This window comes from Sarcophilus harrisii, chromosome 4, assembly GCF_902635505.1.
Source record: "Sarcophilus harrisii chromosome 4, mSarHar1.11, whole genome shotgun sequence".
In the NCBI taxonomy this organism is placed as follows: domain Eukaryota; kingdom Metazoa; phylum Chordata; class Mammalia; order Dasyuromorphia; family Dasyuridae; genus Sarcophilus; species Sarcophilus harrisii.
This window is the reverse complement of record NC_045429.1, coordinates 41705186-41728231: the sequence shown is the minus strand read 5'-3', so window position 1 is coordinate 41728231 and position 23046 is coordinate 41705186. Positions and strand designations below refer to the sequence as shown.

The 23046-nt window shown below is 38.0% G+C and overlaps 1 protein-coding gene and 2 long non-coding RNA genes across 9 annotated transcripts in view; 2 read left to right on the top strand and 1 right to left on the bottom strand.

Annotated features, from left to right (window-relative positions):
• Window positions 1-6438, bottom strand: part of TTLL7 (tubulin tyrosine ligase like 7) — a 243062-nt gene extending 236624 nt beyond the window's left edge. For 5 of the 7 annotated variants that reach the window (XM_031936758.1, XM_031936756.1, XM_003767351.2 and 2 more), the window contains exon 1: window positions 6315-6438. The gene's annotated coding sequence lies outside the window, so the exon portion shown is untranslated. Of the gene's footprint in view, window positions 1-929; window positions 1151-4163; window positions 4345-6314 lie in introns of those variants that run through there. The other 2 variants (XM_031936753.1, XM_031936754.1) reach the window with 2 other exon arrangements.
• On the top strand, window positions 1161-3622 carry LOC116419046. Its single transcript, XR_004229270.1, has 2 exons — window positions 1161-1392; window positions 1812-3622. It is a non-coding gene; the product is annotated as an uncharacterized LOC116419046 (long non-coding RNA).
• A 543-nt stretch (window positions 6439-6981) lies between the features above and the next one.
• The window catches only part of LOC116419045, a 40832-nt gene continuing 24767 nt past the window's right edge, over window positions 6982-23046 (top strand). The window contains exon 1 of the long non-coding RNA XR_004229269.1: window positions 6982-7709. This is a non-coding gene — a long non-coding RNA (uncharacterized LOC116419045). The remainder of the gene's footprint in view (window positions 7710-23046) is intronic.

The following is a 23046-nucleotide window of genomic DNA, read 5'->3' as shown; positions in this document are numbered from 1 at the left end:
ATGTAAGTTATAAGGATATGTATGCAATATAAATAGGAGATAATCTCAGAGAAAATGTACTGGCTATTGGAAAGGAGGAATAAAGGAAATATGAATGACAGACTACACCACACAGACTCAATAATGTCATGTTTTCCATGAAGAAGACTTTCAGGCATCTTTGAAAACAGGGTCAACTTTAGACACAAGGAGTTTGCTTTCCATCTGTCTCTGAGAATCCAAAGATTCATGGATCAATGGGAAGGTACCAAGGATGAAAATCCAAGTGTTTCTTCTGTGTTCCTCTTTACTCTGACAGATACCATATCCAAGAAAAAAGTGATTTAAGGCCTAGTATTTCTATAATATAGTAGAAAGGACAATCAATTTGAAGACAGAGAAACTAAACACACATTTTGCCTCTGCTCATAACCTATGGGACCTTGAGCAAGCGACTTCCCTTCTGTGTGAGTTCTAGTTTTTCATTTGAATTTGTTATTGAAGATCAAAGGGATTTCTAAGGTCTCCATTCCAGCTTCAATTCCTATGGTCCAGTTAAGCTTAAAGTGAAATAACTGTACAGCTCCAGCATCTCACAACCATGTGCAAGTAAGCAAGAACTATAAGTGCCTCATCAGATTTAACTTGCCCAACAGAAATTTAGAAAGAAGCCAGTGCTAGCATGTGGACAAATGATATAAGGAAATGGGGGAGGGAGTTGGGAGGTTGGAAAGGGAGGAACCAGCCTAGAAACATATCTGCACTTATTACTTGTCCACTACAACTGAAATATAGCAAGGCAGTACTTCAGGTCCAGTCTAAATTAATCGTGAAGAATAAATATATGGAACACCAATTTAAATTAAAAGGCCAGATTAAAACAAGACTTTTTTGTATAATAGGTCACAAATAAACCATGACCCACCCACCCCTTTAAAAATTTTTTCTACCTGCTGTCCAGGACAGCCTTATTAGTGCCAGAAATGATGAACTGTCCTCTTCAATGTTTAAGTAGGATTTTTTCTGTTTCATGTTTTCTTCTCTTTGAGGTGTGTAAATTTTACTAGGTGGTAACTTTCAATTACTTTGTACCCTATTTTCCAGGTCACAGTCTCCTTCTCTTCTTCCCTACACTATTCCCAAGACAGTTTAACTGCCAAGGACACAAGGCGCCCATTCCTCTCTCCCTGAGACATTTCCCCTCCCCCTTCTCTGGAGTTGTTTGGGGGATGGGGAAGAGCCAAGTCTTAAACCCAGCCCCTTTAGGGCCACAATTTCCCAACTTTACCATTCTAAACAGTCTGAGGGATTCCTTTCTGCTTCTTTCCCCTAGAAACTCACCTAGGTCTTGTGGGGAGACCCAGGGAAGTGGTCAGAAGAAGGAAATTGATCTGAATGGGGAGAGGAAAGAAAGTAAGCCAGAAATCTATCCATTAGCTCCACTGTCAAATGTGGCAAGGGTGACTAAGTAGGCTAAAGCTCACCTTCCTTCAATGTGTCTTCTGACACTGACCTCATTCTCACAGATGAAAGGAATTTAGGGGTAGAAAGAGCAAGATAAAGTAGAAAATGGGAGGAGGTAATCATCTGGTGAAAATGGCAGGATTGGTAATAAATCTACTACTTTGTCAGGGGAAACACAATTTAGAATAACAAGTGAGAGAGAGTACAGGATTTAAAGCTAGAAGTAACAGAATCTAGCTCTCCCCCTTCATTTTTCAGAGACCCCTGGGAAAATCAGCAGTGCTTTCCTATTATCTCAAGCAGCTCCCTGTCATTTACACTGCTTTGTTGTTTTAACATCAATATCTTTCTAATATTGCTCTATATAGGAATGAATCAGTCAATGAAGAATCAAAGTATCAGGTGATCCAAGAAGAAATGGAAATAAATATGGTGGATGGCCATAGGGTACAACAGAGAAGCAAGAAATGTCAGAGAAGAGTTAAGAGTACACAATCAGAAAAGCTGGTGAGACAATGGTTTATTTAGGAGTGGGGAAAACAGATAGACATTATGGGTGCAGCATTAATTTTCATGTAAGATTTAAAAGGCCTAGAGAACCAGCAAGATCATCTAAAAAATTTCATAGAGGATACGGATGATGGCAGCAACCCATGCCGGTATATATAAGAAGGCAGATGCACTTTAGAACTGAAATATTTATGTGTATGTGACCTCAGAGATCATCTAGATTCAACTCCTATTTCCTAAGTGAAAAATCCAGAGACAAGAAAGTTTAAATGATTTGCCCTATGGTCATATGAGGAGTAATAGCAAAGCTGGGAAGGGAACATAGATGTCCCAACTCCAAGAATAAGGGTTCTTTTCAATACACCATACTATCTATCCATTGTATCAACAGTTTTGCTAGAAATAGCTCATCCTTATGTCTACAATGAAATGAACTTTTCTGGTCCTGTTCCTTATATGTATCTTCTACTAGTCCTGGTAAGAAGGATAGCACTCTCAAAGAGAATCCCTAACGGCATCCAGTGCTTGAGAGCTTGAAATAGAAATCAACTGAAGATAACTCTGGATAACTATACCCACATGCTCTTCATCTCAGAGTCATTAGGTCAGCCTATTGCCTAAATCCCTTGGTGCATGCGGGCAGAAACCCAGGCTAGATTTCAGAAGACTCTTCCCCACTGATGCGGGAAGTATAACGAACAAAGACCTGTCAGGAGGAGGAATTTTAGGCCAGGAAGCAAGAATTGGAACACAAAGAGTTAGTAAATATGATGAAATCCCAATTTATACACACCCCTACTTTTCTGATCCCTTCTGTTACTTCCTATAATCCATCTTGAGGAATCTAATCTTATTCCTTTATTCCTCATCCAAATCTTCTAACAGCACCTTTCCAATGCTAAAAACCCAATTACCATCACCCAACAAGCACAGACACACACACACACACACACACAAAAAAAAAAAAAAAAAAAAAAAAAAAAAAAGATGTTCTTAGAGATGGGCTAAATGATGGATTTGATTTATGGGTTTTCCTGAACCCAAAGGATTTTCCATTATGGCCTGGAAAGATTCCAGAAGAGTGCCTTGAGTCTTAAAGGCATTTTCTGGCTTAAAAGTCCCTTATTAAAATACATCTATCATCGGATGGGAAACCACTAATGACGAAACTTCCTTAATCAATACATACTGTTAAGTCTACAACTGAATATTAAAGAACTGCCTGGGTTACTTAAAGATTAAGTTATTTATTTGATCAAGGTCACAGCCAGTATATGTGGGAGGCAAGACTAGGATTTAGATCTTCCTGACTCTTGAGGCTGGTTCTCGATATCCTATGTGTACATGTACATATATGTATTATAGGAAGTACTAAACTGATAACAAATTTTACTAGATATTTAAAAAAAAAAAAAAACCTTATTAGGAATTAGTTGAGATCTAAGACAAGCTGAGGGATGGGGAGGCTTGAGGCAAGAAAAGGAAAAGCAAGTTTTATCTACTTTAAAATTCTGTCCTGAATTTAGAATCTAAAACAATTCCCTATTGCCTATTTGATCAAGTACAAATTCTTTGACTTGACCTTCACAGACCTCCAGAATACTGGCCCACTTTACATATTTAAAACTTTAATACACTGCTTCTAAATGTTCTTTCTTGGTTTGCTCTTCTGTTCTATCAAAAGCCAACTTATTCTTTATTCTAAAACACAGTTTAACCCTCCAAGCTCCGTGATCATGCATTTCTATAACAATTCTTGTTTACTTTCTCATCTGACACTTTTGTTCTGGTCTGAGTTATTCATGACCTTTTCATGTCTAATGTTTTATTCCCCAACTAGACTCAGATACTTGATATCAGAAATGTTTAGTTCCTTCATAGCACACTATCTTCCAACTAATAGACAATCAAAAAAGACTTTTCAATAGATGTTATTATAACAGCTTAAACTCATATAGACATTTACCCTTATACAAAGCTATAGCAAGATCTTATTTGATCCTCATAACTGCAAGTTGGATACAAAGAATGTATCCTAATGTTACAAATAGGAAAAGGAAGCTGAAAAGTCTTTGTAAAGTAACTCATCCAAAGGTTACACAAACATTTAAGCACCTATCCGTTCAAAGAAAGAAGACCCTATTCTAAATCCTGAAGATACAAAGATGAAAAAAAAAAGTGGTACCACACCAGACCATCAGAGAGCTTACCTTCTCAAACATTTTGTGACCAGAGCCAGTAATAAAACACAACTTCCCTGATTCCCAGGTTCACTGTGGCTCAAATGTTCTTGAGAGTACTCAATAATGAACAGCTGTGTTTGGCATAACCCTAAGATTTTCAATGGGTATCACCAAACAAGGAAGTAAGGTGTGTCTGATATCCTATAGCCAGAACTAAATTAAAAGATTCAGTACATTATAAGATGATCAATCCAATTCCCTGACCCTGGGTTAGAAATGAGGTTAACAAGAACCTGCTGGGTTCTTCCTTGGGGATGGGAAGGGTAAGGATGGTGAGAGATAGATAATACTGTATATATAGGTGTGTCTCTTTTAAGGGGAGGGGACAATTTCATTCCTCAAGATGCCATTAAAGAGCTGGCCAGGGTGACTACTGATGGTACAATTCTTTATGACCGTGAAATTTAACTAAATTAAATAGCTGGTTAGTGGGAATGGAACCTATAATCTTTTAATTATGCTAAATTAAAAAAAAACCCTGAGCTCGGACACCCTTTTAAACAGGGAAGTCTGCCCTGTAATGGTAAGTCCTTATTTCAATAGGGCGTTTTAGCATATTTTTTTTTTTAACTTGAGAGTATTCTTCAACAAAGTATTAAAATATAGTTAAGAGGCAGGCACCTCCACTCAGGTAAGCACTATTCCAGAAATAAAGATTCTTGACTACTCTACCAGGATACTGCATAATAAATTAAAAAAATAAAAATCTATAAACATAATAATAATGGACAAAGAAAAATACCCTAAACACATCACTTTGTGATGAAGCAGCAGCTGGGGCCAGTGGAGTTCTTCACTATGGACATATGGCCAAAACAAATCAATCATATTCCCAAAGGGTAAGATGATTATGCCTCAGAAGTCATCTAAGACACATCTTTTAACTATGGCTCTGTGTTTGTGCTTTTTCTAGTTTAGCCCATGTTATCCAAAGGCAGTGGAATCAACTCCATGGGTACGATTTACAATCAGGTCACTGTTCTCCAGATGCCAAGTTCAAAATTTCAGTAAGGAAAACTATTTTTGGAGATTTTTTTTTTCTTTTTGAAACTTTTTCCTACAGTTAAGTACCCACTATGCATTCATTTTGAATGATGTAATCTGGTTTTCTTTGGTAGAGGTGGGTAGATTTTGAAGTTTGTGTGTGTTTTGCAAATGCCATGTAAAAAAGCTGGCTTTTTCCCTTCAAAAGATGATCTGCCACAGTGGGAAAAGCAATTCTTCGGGGTTTAGGTTGCAGTTGTATCACTTACTACCTGCGTGACCCTGATCAAGTCACAATCTCAGTTTCCTCATCTACAAGAGGAACAGGGGTTGGCTTAGATGACTTTCCAGTTTTAAATGTGATTGCATGATCAAACTTATTCTAAAAGTCAAGTGAATCCGCTGAAGCACACGTTCTTAAAGATGTGTTGCTGTTCAGAAAATGGTCTGCCCATTTTGTGCAAAGTAGATTGTTACATTTCCTATTATGTGACATCCCACCTCCAGCCTGGACTCCAGTTGGTACAGCCCAGCCAAGAAACAGTCCTCTAAAGCAGAGGTCAATAGAGACCTAACCCTTGGTACAGTATCACTCAGCATCTTTCCGATACTTCTGGCCAAAAATAAATGGCCGACCAAGAAGGCAGCAGCAGATTTCCTATCCAGGACCCAGAAAGAGGGAAGAGAAAGGAAGCCCAAGAGTTGTGCAGCCAGTGGCTGCTGCACAGGAAGCCCGGACCTGATCCCCGCGGAATGCAGAGCATCAGGATGGAGCCAGATGCAGCTGAGGACCAATGGCCAGGCCCGGGGATGCAGGGAGGAAGGCGTCCCGCTGCCCGGGCTCCCGTCCTCCCTTCCCCTACTTACCTCCCGACTCACCTCTCCGGCCCCGCCCCACCCAGGCCAGGTGGAGGAGCGCACCTGCCATCAAGAAGCCCTTCCCTCTGCGTCCCCAGCCGGCCACTCGCTCCCACCTTAGGACAATGTGTCCTGAGCGGCAGTGCTGGGGACGCAATGGGCCGCCCCCCGACGTCCCCGTTGAGGGCGGGGTCGCGCCCTGGGCCCGGCCTTGGCAGCGACAAGAGGATGGAGCAGGAGAGGAGACGCCTCGCTTGGACCTGAGCCATGACTCACCGGAGAGGCCGGCCCGGGGAGAGAAATGGATGCCACCAGCCAGGCCGCCTCCTCCTTGGGGACCCCGCGGGGCCTCGCCCCACTTTCTAGGGCGGAGTCCGTCTGTTTTCGGAGGGTCCCTACCCGCCCCAGCGCACGCTGCGCCTCTGGCGGGGGAGGATGCTGCGCTGCTCCGCCCCGCCCGCGCCGGTCCCCTCACGTCCTGTCCGGTCCTCCCCGTCCAGCCCGCCGCCCGGCAGTCCCGCCGCCCGCGGCAGCCGCTGTTTCGGGCTCCGGCTCCGGGTCCCACCGCGCGCCCAGTCCCTGCAGCAGCTGGAGCAGCTGCTGCCCGAACAGGGGGCGGGGACTACCGACGGACCAGACCATTCCAGGTTCGTGGAGGGGTGGGGTGCATGCGGAAAGGCCTGCAGGAGAAAAGGGGAGCCTCGGGGAACGGGGCCCGCGGCGAGACGCCGAATTCGAAGGTCATCCTCCCGCCTGGGCTCTGCCGGCGGAAGGATGCGCTGCGGAAAGCGAGAAGCCACCGCCGCCTCCCGCGCGGCGGGGACAGCAAGGATGCTTTGAGCTTGGGCGCTCTTCGCCTTCCACCCCTCCCCACGCGCTCTGTGTACGTTGGCCCAGGCTCGCGGCACCTCCAGAACGCGGCAAACAGTGGACCTAGCAACGGAGAGCGCGGGGCGTGGCCTCGTCCTTGGAGATGCTGCTGACCGCCCACAGAGAGCTTGTGTGCACCGCGCTGCACCTTGGCCCCGCTGCGGCTCCTCAGGCTGCTGACCAGCGCGCCTAGCTGCGACCAGCGCATCTAACTACAGCCACCCGGACCTGAACATCCTCATATCCATCCTCCAGGATCCCGGCCAAGCCGCGGGAGGAGAGGCCACCAAGTCCACCTCAACATTGGTGAGGCGATCGGGATCAGATGCGAATCCTCGTCCCCTTCGTTGCATTGCACAGCGCCTACAGAGCACACAGCCTTGGAGCCCAGAGGCTAGGAGCAGGGATGGCCGGGGATGCTGCGCCCACCGCACCGGTTCAAAGAGAGCCCATCCCCAGAGAAGCTGATCGAGAGAGACTCTAGAGATCAAGGAGGCCTCTCTTGGAAGGTGAGGGAGACCCAGGGAAGTGAAGGGACTCGCTGAAGATCATGTAAATACACCCCAAATCCAGCACTCTTCCACTCTTCCACTGCCAAGTTGATGTCCCTGGAAAGGGAGAGAAGAGCAGAATGAGAAAGGAGGGAGATGGAACTTTGTGCGGCTCCCCACAAAATTCATCATCAGAGACTGAATGTTGCCTCTAAGAAATTAATTCATATGCCATTTCTCACACTCTTATGAAAACTTACATCGGTCTTTCCTGATCTCTTCATCTGGGCTCCTTTCAGGATCGGCACAGGTACTCATTGTGCCCACTATATTATAATATGTTTGTGTTGACAAGAGACCATGCCGTATTTATTCTCTATCAAGGCCTTTCAATTCCCTAATGCATTGCTTTGCCCATGATGGGCAATCAGTCGATATTTGTTGAATTGTGGCAGGGATGTCTAGGGTTAGCCCTATTTATAAACAAAGCAGAGTAGGCAGCTAATATTGAATGATTGTGAAGTTACTGAGATATCAGTCCAATCTTACCTTCTCCCATTTGAGATGAGACCCTTTGAGTTGAGGCTTTGAACAGCTATTGTAATTTCACTGGTGTAGGGAGCACTTTCATTGTAAAGAACTCCTGCCAACTCAAACTGGCAATTATTTTACCTCTGAAAATTGCTTGAAATCAGGGAAAGGAGATGTGCTCAAGGTCAGATAACTAATATATGTTGGAGTCAAAATTAATACCATGTGGTATTAAGAGTTAGAGGCTAGCTCTCTATCCATCAATTCATCTGCCCCCACTAAGATTTTATAACTTCTGGAAAACATACATTGCTGAGCTTTCCTATGTATATTTTAATCGATCTGTGATCTCATTTATTTAGTGATGTAGCGACTCCTGCTAATAAACCTACCGGCAACCAATCCATGGCTTCTTCTCCCTTATATTTTCATCCTTTTCTGGAGATGTCTTTTGAGAGAACAGAGTATAAGAAGACAGGGTGCCAATGGGTAAAAGCTGCTTCTGTTAGATAAAAAAGAAGAAAAAAACACTAATGACCAATTCAGATAACTATCATCTTTGTTTATGACATTAAGCTAAAATATCTATGTAAGGAAAACACCCTTACCATGTGTTAGACAAGAGCTTCTAGGTCATTTGTTAATATCTTTTAGATAATCACCAAATTGTATGACTTTGGTTTGAGAGAGCTTCAAATTTATCTATTCTCTCTACAACTACAAAAGATTTTCTTAAACTTAGATCTGATCACATCAGTCTGATACTCAGCAAACTCCAAACTCAGTTTACCTCTGGTATCTAATATTAGCTCCTCTGTTTACTTTGTCTAAGTTTTTTCATCCTGGACCCAACCTTATTATGGTGCATTATTTCCCTTTCAATGCCCAATGAAACTAGTTTCTTACTATTCTTGCCACAGAATACTACTCCATCCCCCACTCTATGCCTTTATATTGACTCTCTTCCAAGGCCAGGAAGGTCCTCCTCACTATCTCTTCCTCTAAGAAATCCCTTGTTTCTTTTAAAATATAGATTATATGCAGGTGAAAGCATTGCTCTTTTTCCCCGTTGCTAGTGTCTTCCCCACAAAAAGGGAGGGAGGAATTAATTTGTATTTGTTAAACATATTTTTATGTACAGGTTGTCTCTCCTGATGAATAAGATCTATGAGAGCAGAGTCTCTTTATCTTTCTGTTCTAAATATTCATCTTGGCATTTGGCAAATAATAGGTGCTTTAAAATGATTGTTGATTGGTTGATTTCATCAGCTGATGAATTCAGTTATCTCAGTGCTGACAGCTTTAAAATCTGTACATCCATTTATAATCTCTTGAGTTTTAACCATAAACTAACTGCTTTTGCTGAATAACTTCATAGCCATCTGAAATGCAATGTCTAAAACAAAATTGATTATATTTCTGCCCAAACTTATTATCCCCCACCACTGTCCTGTTTTTGTTGAAGGCAATACTGTTCTTCCAGTTACACAATCAATTAATACACCTTTATTAAGTTTCTAGCATGTGCCAGGCACTGTGCTCAATGGTGGGGATACAAAAAGAGACAAAAGTCCCTGCCCTCAAAGAGTTTAGATTGTAAAAAATTTACAATCTAATGAGGGAGACAATGTATATAACTTTACTAGTATTCTTGACTCTCCCCTTTCCTTCACATCCACTCAAGTTTTATTAATCCTACCTGCTTCCAGAACAGTCACTCTTCTCCATTCAGATATCTTCTATCCCATTTTAGGCTCTTGTCAAATCTGACATGAATTATTATAGTTGCCTTTTAATTGGGGACTCGTTACCAGTCTCTTTCTTCACTAGTTCATCCACCATACTGTTACCAAACTGATACGCCTATAGCACAACTCCTACTGCACCACTCCCTTACTCAAAAAATTTCCACATTCTGTATATGATAAAACACAAAAATTCTCATCCTAAACACTAAAAGTCCTCCACTGTATGACTCAAAATTAACATTCCATACTCATTATGTTTTATGTCCCTTTGTATACCTTCTGTTCAAGCTACACTGACCTGGCTGCTAACTGTTCCCCATACATAAGGTTCTATTTCCTGCCTCTCTCTATCTTTATTCACCTCTGGAATCCTTTCTTTCTGGAGCCCTATGGAATCCATAGACTGAATTAAAGAACAGTTCAAGTCTTGATACTCCCTAATCAACACCTTTCCTCATCCACCCATTGTCCAGTGTCCCCACTTCCCCTTGAAACTACTTGATGTATATTGTCCAGTGTCCTCACTTCCCCTTGAAACTACTTGATGTATTACTTTAAGCTTAGTATTTACGTCTGTTAACTGTGTGTTTGATCATATCAGTAAAATGTAAGATCTTTGAAGGCAGGAAAGGTTTTGTTTTTGTCTTTATATCCTCCATCCTCAATGCCTAGTTCAGTAACTTTGCACATATTAGGTGCTTAATACTTGTTGAATTCAGTTAGGAAGGAAAGAGTTTTGCCAGAAATTAAAATCAAACAGTTCAAGGAAGAAAAGAATTTTGCCAGAAATTGAAATCAAACTTTCTAGCCCACAGTTTATAGACAGCCTTGTCTTCCCCAGTTTGGAAAATCAAGACCATACTTGCCCATCTTCAGCCCTTTTTCCCCTTCTCTGTCTCCCTGACCTTTCAGATATCATAAATAGTGGCTCAGCCATCCATTGTGTCTGACAGTTTCTTGAATATCATAGAATATCCTTCCTTCGTCTGGATCATGTGACTGAATTCATCAAGGGCAGCACGGACATCTTTTATTAACTTTCTATTAGTCTTTTTTTTGGGGGGTAGGGGAGTTCTGTCATTTCTAGTTCTAAAGTGATTCACACTATCAAACAGAACAGAAATGAAATGAGAATTAACCCTCTCTTTTTGTTAATCGGTAACCATCTTCCATTCTACCCCCAAGCAGCTAGTTCTAAGGTGATTCACACTCTCAAACAGAACAGAAATGAAATGAGAATCAACCCTCTCTTTTTGTTAATCGGTAACCATCTTCCATTCTACCCCCAAGCAGCCCTCATATTTCTTCTTTTATCCTCTTCTCTTTCCAGTCCCCATATGTTATAAAAAACAGCTACTAATACCTATTTGTTGTCCTTAGCTTTCTTTACCTAAAATGTACCTCATTCTGTGGTTTAACATTCTTAGATATTATGTGTACTGTTTTGGATCACATTTTCATGTTTTGCCTGCTGTTACCTGATCTATCTTTTGTATATTTTTTTAAATAAGTGAATTCACTGAATTTTCACCTGAGGGACCCTTCAGATAATTTTATTGTTGGAAGTCTCTCTCTCCTTGGCTAATATCCCATGTATAAGTGATACCATGGAATCCTATCAATAAATCAGTATTTAATAAGTGCCTAGTACATATCAGAGATTAAGGATACAAAAAGTGGCAAATGTTAGCGTCTGCCCTCAAGAAACTTACAGTCTAGCAAAGAAGACAACATGCAAACAATTATGTACAAAGCAAGTTATATATTGGACAAATAGGAGATAATTAATAACGGGAAGTTACTACTGATTCTTCGTTTGAACCATTTGAAATTTACTCTCCAAAAATCTATGATGTGCATCTCAAAATTTATCCAACATTGTGGCTATTCTCTAGTGTATTTAGCTTGGTGGACACAAGTAAGCAGTTTTAAACTTCCCCACATCCTTTTCCATTTTAAAGTCCTTTTTGCTTAAATATATCTTGCCAAACAAATTCATTCTTACTCCTTCTTTATCAGGGATATTCCTAACTCTGACCAAGAACAAGCAAATTATATTTTAAACCTTCATCTAGAAATTTAAATCTCATTTTCTGAGATGATCTTAGCGAGCTGTTTGATTTCTAAATCAGCTTTTCCTTTCAGTATCACTTTCTTCCCATGAGCAACAATGATTTAAAAAACACCATCTGTGTTCCCTACAATCCTCACTTTCTTCCCCAACATTTTATAATCTTTGACTGTGGTTTCTGGGTTCTTTCTAGCAGTGCCATTTGTGCTCTATGTAAATAACCAAGAGTAAGTCTTGAGGACATTCTCTGCTATTTGCTATGTCCATGCATGCCTTGGTGTCTCTCAAATGGAAGATACCCCCACTTCTACTCTTAACTTCTTCCTCTGACCCATCCTAGAGGCTCCCTTAGTTGGTAGCCCCTCTCTATCTCTGATATCATTCCTTAAAGGACAGCCAGTTGCTTTATTCTCAGAGAAACTAGCTCCCCATCTTCGTGGAGAGCTTTAGATTTCTATGTCTGACCATCTCTCTTCTCCCTTTCTACTTCTGTGCTACATATTCTTACCTTCTCCAACTCCTTGGCACAGATCAAATTTCTCCTTTTGGCCCTTCAAGTCTTTTTTCTACTTTTTTTTCTACTTTCTTCTGCTTTTTAAATACTTCATTTTTTTCCTGATAACCTGAAGAGTAGAGGAATATTCTTAAAACCCCTTCATTTTCCTTTCAGAGACAGACTAGGCTTAATTTTAAATGTGAATGGCAATTACTTGGTCATAGAAGAAATATTGTACAGTGGATTCAATTTGGTGCAATCAAGAATTTTTCATATTATCTGTGTGTACAAAATGGGGACCAATGGCCTAGAGGATAATAAAGCTAAGATGGATTCATAACTGTTTGAACAACTGAATGCAAAGAGTTGTGATTAAGGACCAAGAGAATTCTATTGGAGTTCCACAGGATTTTCTCCCTATTCTGTTAAACAATTTTATATTTGACTTGGATAGAGAAATACCTGGTATGCTCCAAGAGAAATACCTAGTATGCTCCAAAACTAGAAGAACTCTGCATGTTTGATAAAGTAAGGAGCCAAGAAGATCTTGAAGGGCCAGGAAAAAAGTAGTCAAATCTAAAAACTTTAAATTTAATAAGTATAAAAGTAAAGTACTACTACATTTGGGTTGGAAAAAGACATCAACTATACAAGTACAGGATGGGGGAAACATGATCAGACAACAGTACGTGTTAAAAAGACCTGGGGGTTTAAGTGAACTAAAAGCTCAATATGAGTCAATAATGTTGACATGGCAACTAGAAAGGTAATGTAATTTTAGGCTGCATTAATAAAAATATGTACTCTACTTAGACCACATCTGGAGGATTATATTCATTTCTTTCTGGGGGCTACATTGCAGGAATTATCCTGACAAGCTAGAGCAGGTTCATAGGAGGGCAAAAGGAAGAAGGGACTGAAAAGCCAAGGATGACTTAAAATTAAAAAACAAATAATTTAAAAAATTTATAAAGGATGATTTGAAGGAACTAGTGATATTCATTCTTGCAAAGAGAAGACTTAGGGACAAGATAACTGTGTTGACATGTTTTAAGGGATTCATGTGGAAGAACAGCTTGTCCTTCCTGGCCTCATAGAATGAAATTTAGGAAAGACAGGAAGAAGGAAATTACAAAGAAGCAATGAGTCTTGATGTTTGCAAAAACTTTGTAGCAGCTTTGTCCAGAGTAGGGAGTCTCTTCTCCTGCCCAGATCACTTAGTGTTAGAAACTAAATGAATGCTTTATATTCAGTTTGGGTTAGAGTTTGCTGCTCATCAGCTGTGATCTCTCCCTCTTGAGAGATACTGCAATTCAGTTGGAAATGAGCTCTGCTCCTCTTCCTTTTTTTCCCCAGGAAAAGGAAGACAAAGTACAGGTATATATCATGGACAGAATTACTCCCATACATTCATAGTGGTAGACTGGCTCTGCCTATACATGGCCAATTTTGGAAATCTTCATGAGAAAAAAAATAGACACATGCAAACAATAATCTTACCCCTTACTTAATAGACATCTTCTTATATCCCAGATCAGAAATTTTGTTTGTTTTATTTGAAAAGGCAAAACCATGCTTCTTTGTTGGTAGCCCTGGACACTAAAATTGTCTGGGGAACTCTTCTTCCCTTTTCCAAAGGCATTCCTGGTCTCAAGGGAAAATCCTAGAGAAAGGAAAGAGAAATAAAAAAAAAACTATTAGAACTCTCTTGGACTTAATTCCATTAACAAGTCCCCTAGAATGTTGACTATATAAGCAAACCAGTGCATTTTTGCTTCATTAAAAAATTATTGCTATCATTTGCTTCATATTAATCTTTGCTTCCAAATATATTTCTCCCCTTTCCCTTCTCAGTGATCCATCCCTTGTTGCAAAGAATTACAAAGAAAAAGAAACATAGAAAAATCTATCAAGATGTCATCCCTGTCTTACAGTATAGGCAGAATTCCATACATGTATGCAAAGAAAACACATTTTCTCATCTTTTCCCCAGAGCCAAGATTGATCATTATAATATAACCCAATGTTCAGTATATATCTAATGTATATATTTTTGTTCTTTTTATATCATTGTGGTCACTTCATGTATTTTCTCCTTGGTTCTTCTGACGTCACTCTACATTAATTCAAATAAAGTCTTCCTTTGCCTCTTTCATTTTTTTTATATTCATTGCTTCTCATGATACAGTAATATTTCATTGTAGCCATGTACCACAATTTGTTCGGCAATTTCTTAATGAGTAGAATCTACTTTGTTTCCAGTTTTTTGCTTCTGCAAAAAGTTCTGCTATGCATGTGTTGAGGGGTTTTCTTATGTATGGAACCTTTCTGTCTTTAACCTCTTTGTCAGAATATGTCTAGCAGTAAAATCTCTGGACTAAAGCGTCACAGCCTTCCAATATTGGCTGTTTCCATATTTTGTCATCATTTCTATATATATCTGATATAATTGGGATGCTTTTCATGCCTTCTGTTTGCTATAATGTCATTTCTACCTCTTCTGTACTCAGGAGATTGTTAGGGGTTCCAACTAAGGTATTCTCCTCAAGGATAATGATATAAGAAGTCAAATTTTGGTACTTTTCATTATTCTTGATGGGGAAAAAACATTCTTGAAAAACATCAAGAAGACATAAAACACAGAGATATATGGTCAACAGAATTATTTGCCTTTTTCTGGCAATGTGATCTTCTGGAGATGATTCAGCGTAGATTCAGCATAGATGAGAAGGGTTTCCTATGGATGGCAAGGTCCTCCATAATTTCCTGAATGTATATGACAATATGTCAATTGTATCAAGTCTGAAGATCATGCAGAGATGAGTGGAAAAGATCTGCATTCTCTCAAGAGTTTGGTCTATCCATCTTCACAGAAAAGACTAAATACATGAAGAATGATTACTGCCCATATTTCAACATGGATCTGAATGCAACGAGGATAAGAAGGGAATGGATCCAATGTGAAGTCTGGGAGGGCTGGGGTGGAAAATCTTTTCATGAAATAGCTTCAAGATACGTTGGGAATTAATAGAAAAACCCAAGAAGAAGAACTCTTTTCAATGAATAAGCAGTCAAAATATATGAACAAGCACAGTTATCAAAAGATCACCAAATATTAAAAAACGATAAGAAGGATTGTTCCAAATCATTATTAAGATAAACCAAAATCAAAACAGCCCAGAAGTTTTACCACACTCTCAGCAAATTGGTAAAGAGCTCCAATCTACAAAGGGAAATTTCATTTTATTGGTGGAAGAGTTCTTCTCAATGATGTAGATGACTTCCCATTCTTGCCTGCCCATACTTTGTAAATCTTGTGCATGCTGTTCTGTGAGCTCACTTCAAGTAGTCTGCTCTATGACAGAGAGACTTTTCTGTTTCCCTCAATATATCTCAAAGTATACATGGAATCCTCTGGCCATCAGTCTGCTATCCCTTATTCTTATCACATGACCATTCCATTCTCCCCTACCTGATGTACAATTTTCTAACAACATCCTTTACTCCTGTTTTTGAGGTTCCTCATTAATTCTATGTTGCAACTTATTCATATCCAGCATGTCAGTTTACATTCATGCAAAAAGTTCCATTGTTTTTAATATAACAAATATTTAAGTTATTTTACACACTGATAGAAGAAAACCCAGAGAGAATCATATTTTGATCTTTTTCCTTAGCAGGAGATAATGTATGAAGGGTAAATATTCTGCAGCAATGAAAAGATACTAATAAAATTATAGATCCATATGTTAAATAGTTAAATGTTTATATATTTGTACATTTTTATTTTTAGATTAAATCATAGATTTGTCCCATAATTATTAGTAGTACCCTCACATGAGAATAACAGTTTTTCTTAGGCCATCTAAACATTCCAAATGTTCAATATGAGAACCTTTCCTTATTTTGATATTTTAGAGATTCTTGATCTCCCCCCATATTGATGCTTTCTCTGCTGATGCAGAACAAAATCCTTCTATCTCTCAGTAGACTTCCTTAATGAGTTTCTGTGACCCAAAAATTCATCACCTAGTGGGTGACAAGCCTCTCGGAACTTAGCTGAGCTTGATCCTTGGACATGAAGATGGGCAGTCTAATAGGCAGGCCAGTACTCCAAGCTTTTCTGGCTTGGTTCAATCTGCTGGAGCTCGTTATTTTCTGGCATTATCCTTGAGAACCCGGAGCTAATTCCGGGTTACAACAACACATCACAGTATTACTTTTATAAACCTTTGAAGTTTATAACTTAAGAAGTGTGGATTGTCACAAAGTCTGGCATCTGAATGAGGATGATGTATGAACCTTTCATTTCAGTGCTGTTATTTTAATTACAGTCTTATTATTGTGGTTCTACCTTTAATCTGTTGAGAATAAACACAATGTTCCCACTCCTATTCAAGCGGGAGAAAAACATCACAAATCCATTTTGTCCCTAAATGAATCATCCTGTGTAAAATTTCCAGGTAAATGTTAAATGTAAAGTCTAGTGTTTTGAAGCCTTAATGAATCCATAATATCATCAGTACAGGTACTCCCTCCACTGGTAGAGATGGCAACCCGTCCTGGCCTTCTCATTTCAGAGTGTTCTTTTCCTTTCATTGGGGACATGTCCAATAAATTCAAGGGTTTTTTTCTGGGTATTTATTTAATAGCAGTGCAACACTCAAATTATATCTCCTCTTATTCTGGACCTCACACACATCTCTGTGAGTCCCCATTGTTAGTTCCTTCCCTCAGAGATGACTTTCCATTTACTCTATATATATCTTATGTGGACATAGTTGTTTAACATGTTGTTTCTTCTCATTAGAAGGCAAACTCCTTGAGGGAAAGGAATGTATTTTTGCCTTTCTTTGTATTATCTTTGCTCTGCAGAGTGTCTGACACATAGTAAACAATAAATGCTTGTTGAATGACTACATGCCTACCTGTTTTCTCTCTAGCTTTCCCTGCTGAATTTTGTACCTCCTTTTATAGTAATATTTATCAGGAATGATGTTTTTGTTCTTGCCAGTTCTCATGCACAGGTTACCAATGATGGTGGGCAATGTGCTACTTAAACCCACCACTCATCTTTCCATTGTTCTTTGGTTCAATTGCAAGTTTGATTTGATATGGCTATCTATGATTCTCAGTTACATAAAATCAGGGAATGCTATGATCTATAGAGACTCACAATCAGGATTTTTCTGATAATAAAAGGGAGAGTCTAAGTAGCGTAAAGCCATTGGGATCATTGACCATGTTGCATGGATTCCCAAATGCAAAGCAACCCATATAAACTGAGTAAAAAAACAATTATAAAGTCTTAACTTGAGAACTAAGCCTTCCTGAAGGGCCTTTTCAGCATTTCTGCAGTATCAACTAACAGTTTTAAGTTTCTAATAAGTAATCAAATAATTATTAACTCTAATTGAGTCTTTCTGTACAATTCAAATTGTTGCTATTTTAATATCTTACTTAACTCCTAAATTGTAGGGACATACATCTGTCTAATAGCTCAACAGCATTAAAATATGACTTATAAAGGAAAAGATTTTTGGTAAAATATTAAGCATCCAACAGCATCCTTGCCCTTAGAAAAGCTTAAAATTTATGGCTACACTGATGTTATAGATAGAACATACATCAGTGTACTCATATTTTACAAACATTTAATGGATAAAGGGCAAGACCTGAATTTAGGATAATTGAACTGGTATGCTGCTTCAGACACTTACCAGATGTAAAACCTGAAAAAAACATTTCTCTTTGCCCCCAGTTTATTCCCAGTTGGTGCTAATCGTACTCCATTTTCACAGAGGCAATTTCGACTCAACCTACCACATCCCTCTGCACACAGTAGGTCATTAATAAATGGAATGAATAGGACAAGAAGCCCCCATTTCCTTGAAATGAGTTCCTAGGTTACCTTGGAACACATAAGAATTTTGCATAGTAAAACTAAGTATCAGAATCCTCCCCAGAAGTGCTGCCACCCGAGGACCAGCCTAGGAAAGGTCAGAGTGACTTATCACCAGAATTTTGGCACACCGCAGACACACAAGACATCCCAAAGGGAAACAAGCAAGACATGTTTTTTACTTGTATTATTTTCAGAGGAGGATTAGAGCACAAGGAATATATAAAAGGCAAAATCCATTGGGAATTTTGACTGTGAAACATATCCCACACTTTCCGGTTTATTTTCATGAACTGTTATACTACAGTAGCCCCATCCACAGGATTACTCCCCTCTCTTTGCTTACACTGCATCACGTGGTATTTCCTGCAACCCTTTTTGGGAGATGCAGTGATACAGTATGAGGAAAGGGGGGGGAAGGAATCCTGCAGCTGTGGCTACAGTAGTTGCTTTGGCAAAAATAATCATTCAGTGGCCAACCTTGCAGTTATGAGTCATTCTGACCTACACTAGGCTGGACCTCAGGTGGCAGGACTTCAGAGAAGGATTCTAATACAGAGTTTGACTAAATATAATTCATATGTATTCCAGGGTAACCCAGGAACTCAATCCAAGGAAGGGAGGATTCTAGTAATATTACATTCATTTGTTAAGTGCCTAGTGTGCCTTAGGGCATTATAGTAGGTGCATAGGAAGATCAAAAAAATTTACAGAAAATGTTTTCTCCTCCCTCATAGAGCTAATGTCTGCTAGGAAGATATGATCATGGGGGCATAGATTTGAACTCAAAAGGGAATTTTAATAGTACTCCGACCCCTCATTTTACAGACAAGAAAACTGAGGCCTAAAGACATTAAAAGCCTCTCCCAAGGATCTGCAAGATTCAAAGCCAGTTATCAACTGTCAATACATGTTAGCTAACATTAAAGAGATATTGCCCAAAGCACTTAGAATAACATGGTATAATTAAAAATAATAATTAACTTGAAGTTGGAAGGTAATGGGTTACAAGTTCCACCTCCAACATTTACAAGTTGTGTGACAATAAGAGATTCACCTAATTTCTCTTGACCTCAACTTATCTAGAAAATTTAGACAATCCCACTAGTAGGACTCAGCTCACATGCAGCATGCTGTAGTTCTCCCACTGGGAAGTTCTTTTGGGACCTTCCATTTTGGGGAGATGAAGGCCCAGGCTTCTTTGGTTCTGATTCTGGGAAACTAAAACTTCAAGAGGGTACTTTTCCCCCTACCTTAGCCCTAGCTTTTCATCTTTCCTTTATGTGTTATCTTCTTCTATTTGAATGTAAGTTCCCCAAGGGGAAAAATGTTCCCCTCCTTGTATTCATATCTATAGCACTTACTGAGGTGTCCAGCTATAATAAGAGCTTAATAAATATTTGTTGCCTACCTGGCTTAGTGGTGTAGTTCATAGGAAATAATATCATAGAAAGGGTGTTGGACTTACATATCTAGAAGACCTGATTTGATTTCAAATCCTATTCAGACATTTACTATCTGTGTAATGATTAACCTTCCAAGTTCCCTTTTCCAGTTTTATAAACCTAAAACCTTTATCTTTCAGTCATTATAATTAGTGACATATTAAGAATCAGCCAATTAAAAGTTAATTCATCTAGAATATCCAGGTATTATTACCTAAAGTCTAAAACAAGTTATAAGATGTTTCAGAAGATTTCTGAATATTGGTATAGTGACCCCTTTCACTGGGGCAGATCATGTGACACCTTATTTTTTAAATTTTCATCTATTTCTTTAATTATTTTACATAACATATATAGCCAATGCATCCAAAGCCTTCTTTTGAGGGTTATTTCCATTTTAGGGGTATTAATACAAGAATCCAGGTATCTGTTTTATCTTTGTGTCATCACAACTTAATAAAGTACCTGGCGCATAAGTGATTTAAATGTTGAATAAATGAGAGCTACATGATTTCCTCAACTCCTTCTCCAGAGATATACTCTTTAAAATTTGCTATTGATAACATAATTCTGTTGACTTGCAAGCATACCATATCTTTCTTTTGCATTTTAGATCATCTGCAAATTTGATTCCATGATTTGTAGGTGTGTAGCATAAGTAACGGAATATTGTGTTTAAAATTTTAATCAAATTATTTATTTAATGCCTAGTCTGTATTAGGTACTCTTAAGAATACAAAGATGAAATAATCCTTACTTTCAAGGAGCTTACCCTCTCTCTGATAAGTTTACGTAAGAGTGAATAGCTTAGGATATAGTTTAATTTCCGAAATCTGATTCAGACTGATCTTTTTTTAGTCAAATTTGGATCATGTCTATCCCCTCTACCTATCCAAATTATACATAAAAATAGACTAACTTAAGGAGTTGTGCATGCAACTATGTTCTCTCATAGACAATAATCTTCTTTATTGTAGGAGTTTATCTACTGGGAAATAGCTAAACATTTTGGTACATGATCATGAATAAAATATCATTATAACAAAAGAAAAAATTCAGAGAAATATGGAAATATGAACTAATAGAAAATAAAGTAGACAAAACCAGGAAAACAACATACAGAGTACCTAAAATAGAAGAAGGAATTATATACTGTGTAATTATAGTATATCCCAGTAGGGAATTAGAGATAAAATTTATTTTATATAATACTCAGCACATTTGATGTGTTAATATTGCTGGACAATGAGAAAAACTAAATTTTATCAATCTTAAAATTCTCACCATAAATAAACCCCAAAGGCAGAAGAAAGTTACAATTAAATAGAAGGATGACAGAGTTTGTCCATGGAAATCAAGTAAAAGAATTGACAGAATTGTTTTTATTATGCATCCAAAGGCAGAAAGAAACATTTATAGAATTTTCAGTTTTATTAAACACAAGTGTTTAATATTTATGTTAAATATTAGTTTTAAAACCCCATTAAGATAATCGTATATTTTCTATATCTATTATGTTGGATGATAAGGTAGAGAAATTCTTGAAAAACAAAAAAACAAATATTTACTCTTGGGGCAGCTAGGTGAGGCAGTGAAGATAGAGCACCAGCCCTGAAGTCTGGAGGACTTCAGTTCAAATATGACCTCAGGCACTTAACACTTCCTAGCTATGTGATCCTGGGCAAGTCACTTAACCCCAAATGTTCAACAAAAAATATGTATGTGTGTGTGTGTGTACTCTTACTCTCACTATCTCCAAAGAAAAATTAGGAATAAGAGAAGACAATGAAAAAATATATTGACTAGGGATAAGGAATGAGAGAGACCAAACACTATGTAATTAAGCCTGAAAATTACTAAAATATGAACACTTTCTCTCAGCAATGCCTATACTAAACCTGCACCTCCAATAGATTGAATAAAAATGAAAATGACATATAAGAATATTCACAGCAACTTTTTGTAGTGGCAGAGATCTAGAAACTATGTAAATGGGATGCCCATTAATTGGAGAATGGGTAAATTATTGTATATGTATATAATGAGATTTTCTTTTGCCATACAAAATGATGAAAGAGTTTAAGAGAAATCTAGGAAGACTTGACTGATGCAAACTGAAGTGAATAAAATTGGAAGAACCACTTATACAGAAGTGTTATATATATATATATATATATATATATATATATATATATATATATATATATAAAACCAGTTATCATGCTGGTTTATAACAGCATTATAAAAACAAATTTGAAAGGCCTGAAAATCCTGATCAATGCAATGACGGAGCAGACATTATTCTTGAGGTTCAGTGATAAAAAACATGCTTATCCATTTCCTAAGGAGAGAGTTAATGGGTTTATGATGAAGAATGAAAGTCATATTTATATTACATTATATATTATGTATATATAACTGTATTATATTTTTTAGATATGATTGATGAAGCAGTTTGTTTTGCTTGATTATGTATATTTGTAAAGAGGATTTTTCCCCAATTAGAGATAGGTAAAAGAAGTGAAAGGAAGATAATTTTACTGTTCATTTAAAAAGTAAAATGGAAAAATTTGATATTCTGGGGGGAAATGTATAAATTTATGAGCAATATCATTTCTACAGAAGTTATAGAAAAAACTAGTGTAAAGAAAGCTTGAAAAGAAGCTAAGCAAAGTCATTATGAGCATTTAAGAATAAAGATGGAAGGAGAACAACAAACAGAAAAAAGATGGAAAATATCTGCAGAGATTTTAATAAGAAATCAATTTCACCAGCAAATCTAATGTAACTCCCATATTTGGACTTTTAAAATGACAGTCTTGTTTATGCTTATGGAGACATATAAATGGCACTTAAGAAAAAGATAGGAAAGATACCTGCTAGAACAGTGTACACAGGAAGTTTATGTAAAAACAATACAATTTTAAGAACAGTATCAAAGGATCAATTCTCTAGGTATTTTAAGAAGAGAAAGATATAAAATAATGGAAAATAATCTCATATCTTTTTATGATCAAAAAAGAGAGATAGAATAGCAACAACTATTGGTCCTATGTATGCCTAAATCAAGGGCATTCAATGGTAATTAGAAAAGAACAGGCAAAGTCCCACAATAGAAACTCTGAATTAGGTCATTCATGCTGTAAGAAAGCTTATGAAATTAATATGATAAGGCCTTTAGTCAAAAATCACAGCTGACTCAACATCAGAGAATTCATACTAGAAAGAAGTATTACTAGAAAGAAGTATTATGAATGTTATTATTAAAAAAAAATTTCAACTAAGCAAATACTTTATTCAATATTTGTTCGTAATGATGGGCAATAGACAAACAGTACAGTTCTGTTATTACAATGTTAAATTTAAAATCCACCTTAAAAAATTGTGGGTAAGAGTAGTCCATAATTCCATATAAAATAGTTTTTGGATCTTTGCATATTGAAATATTTATGTG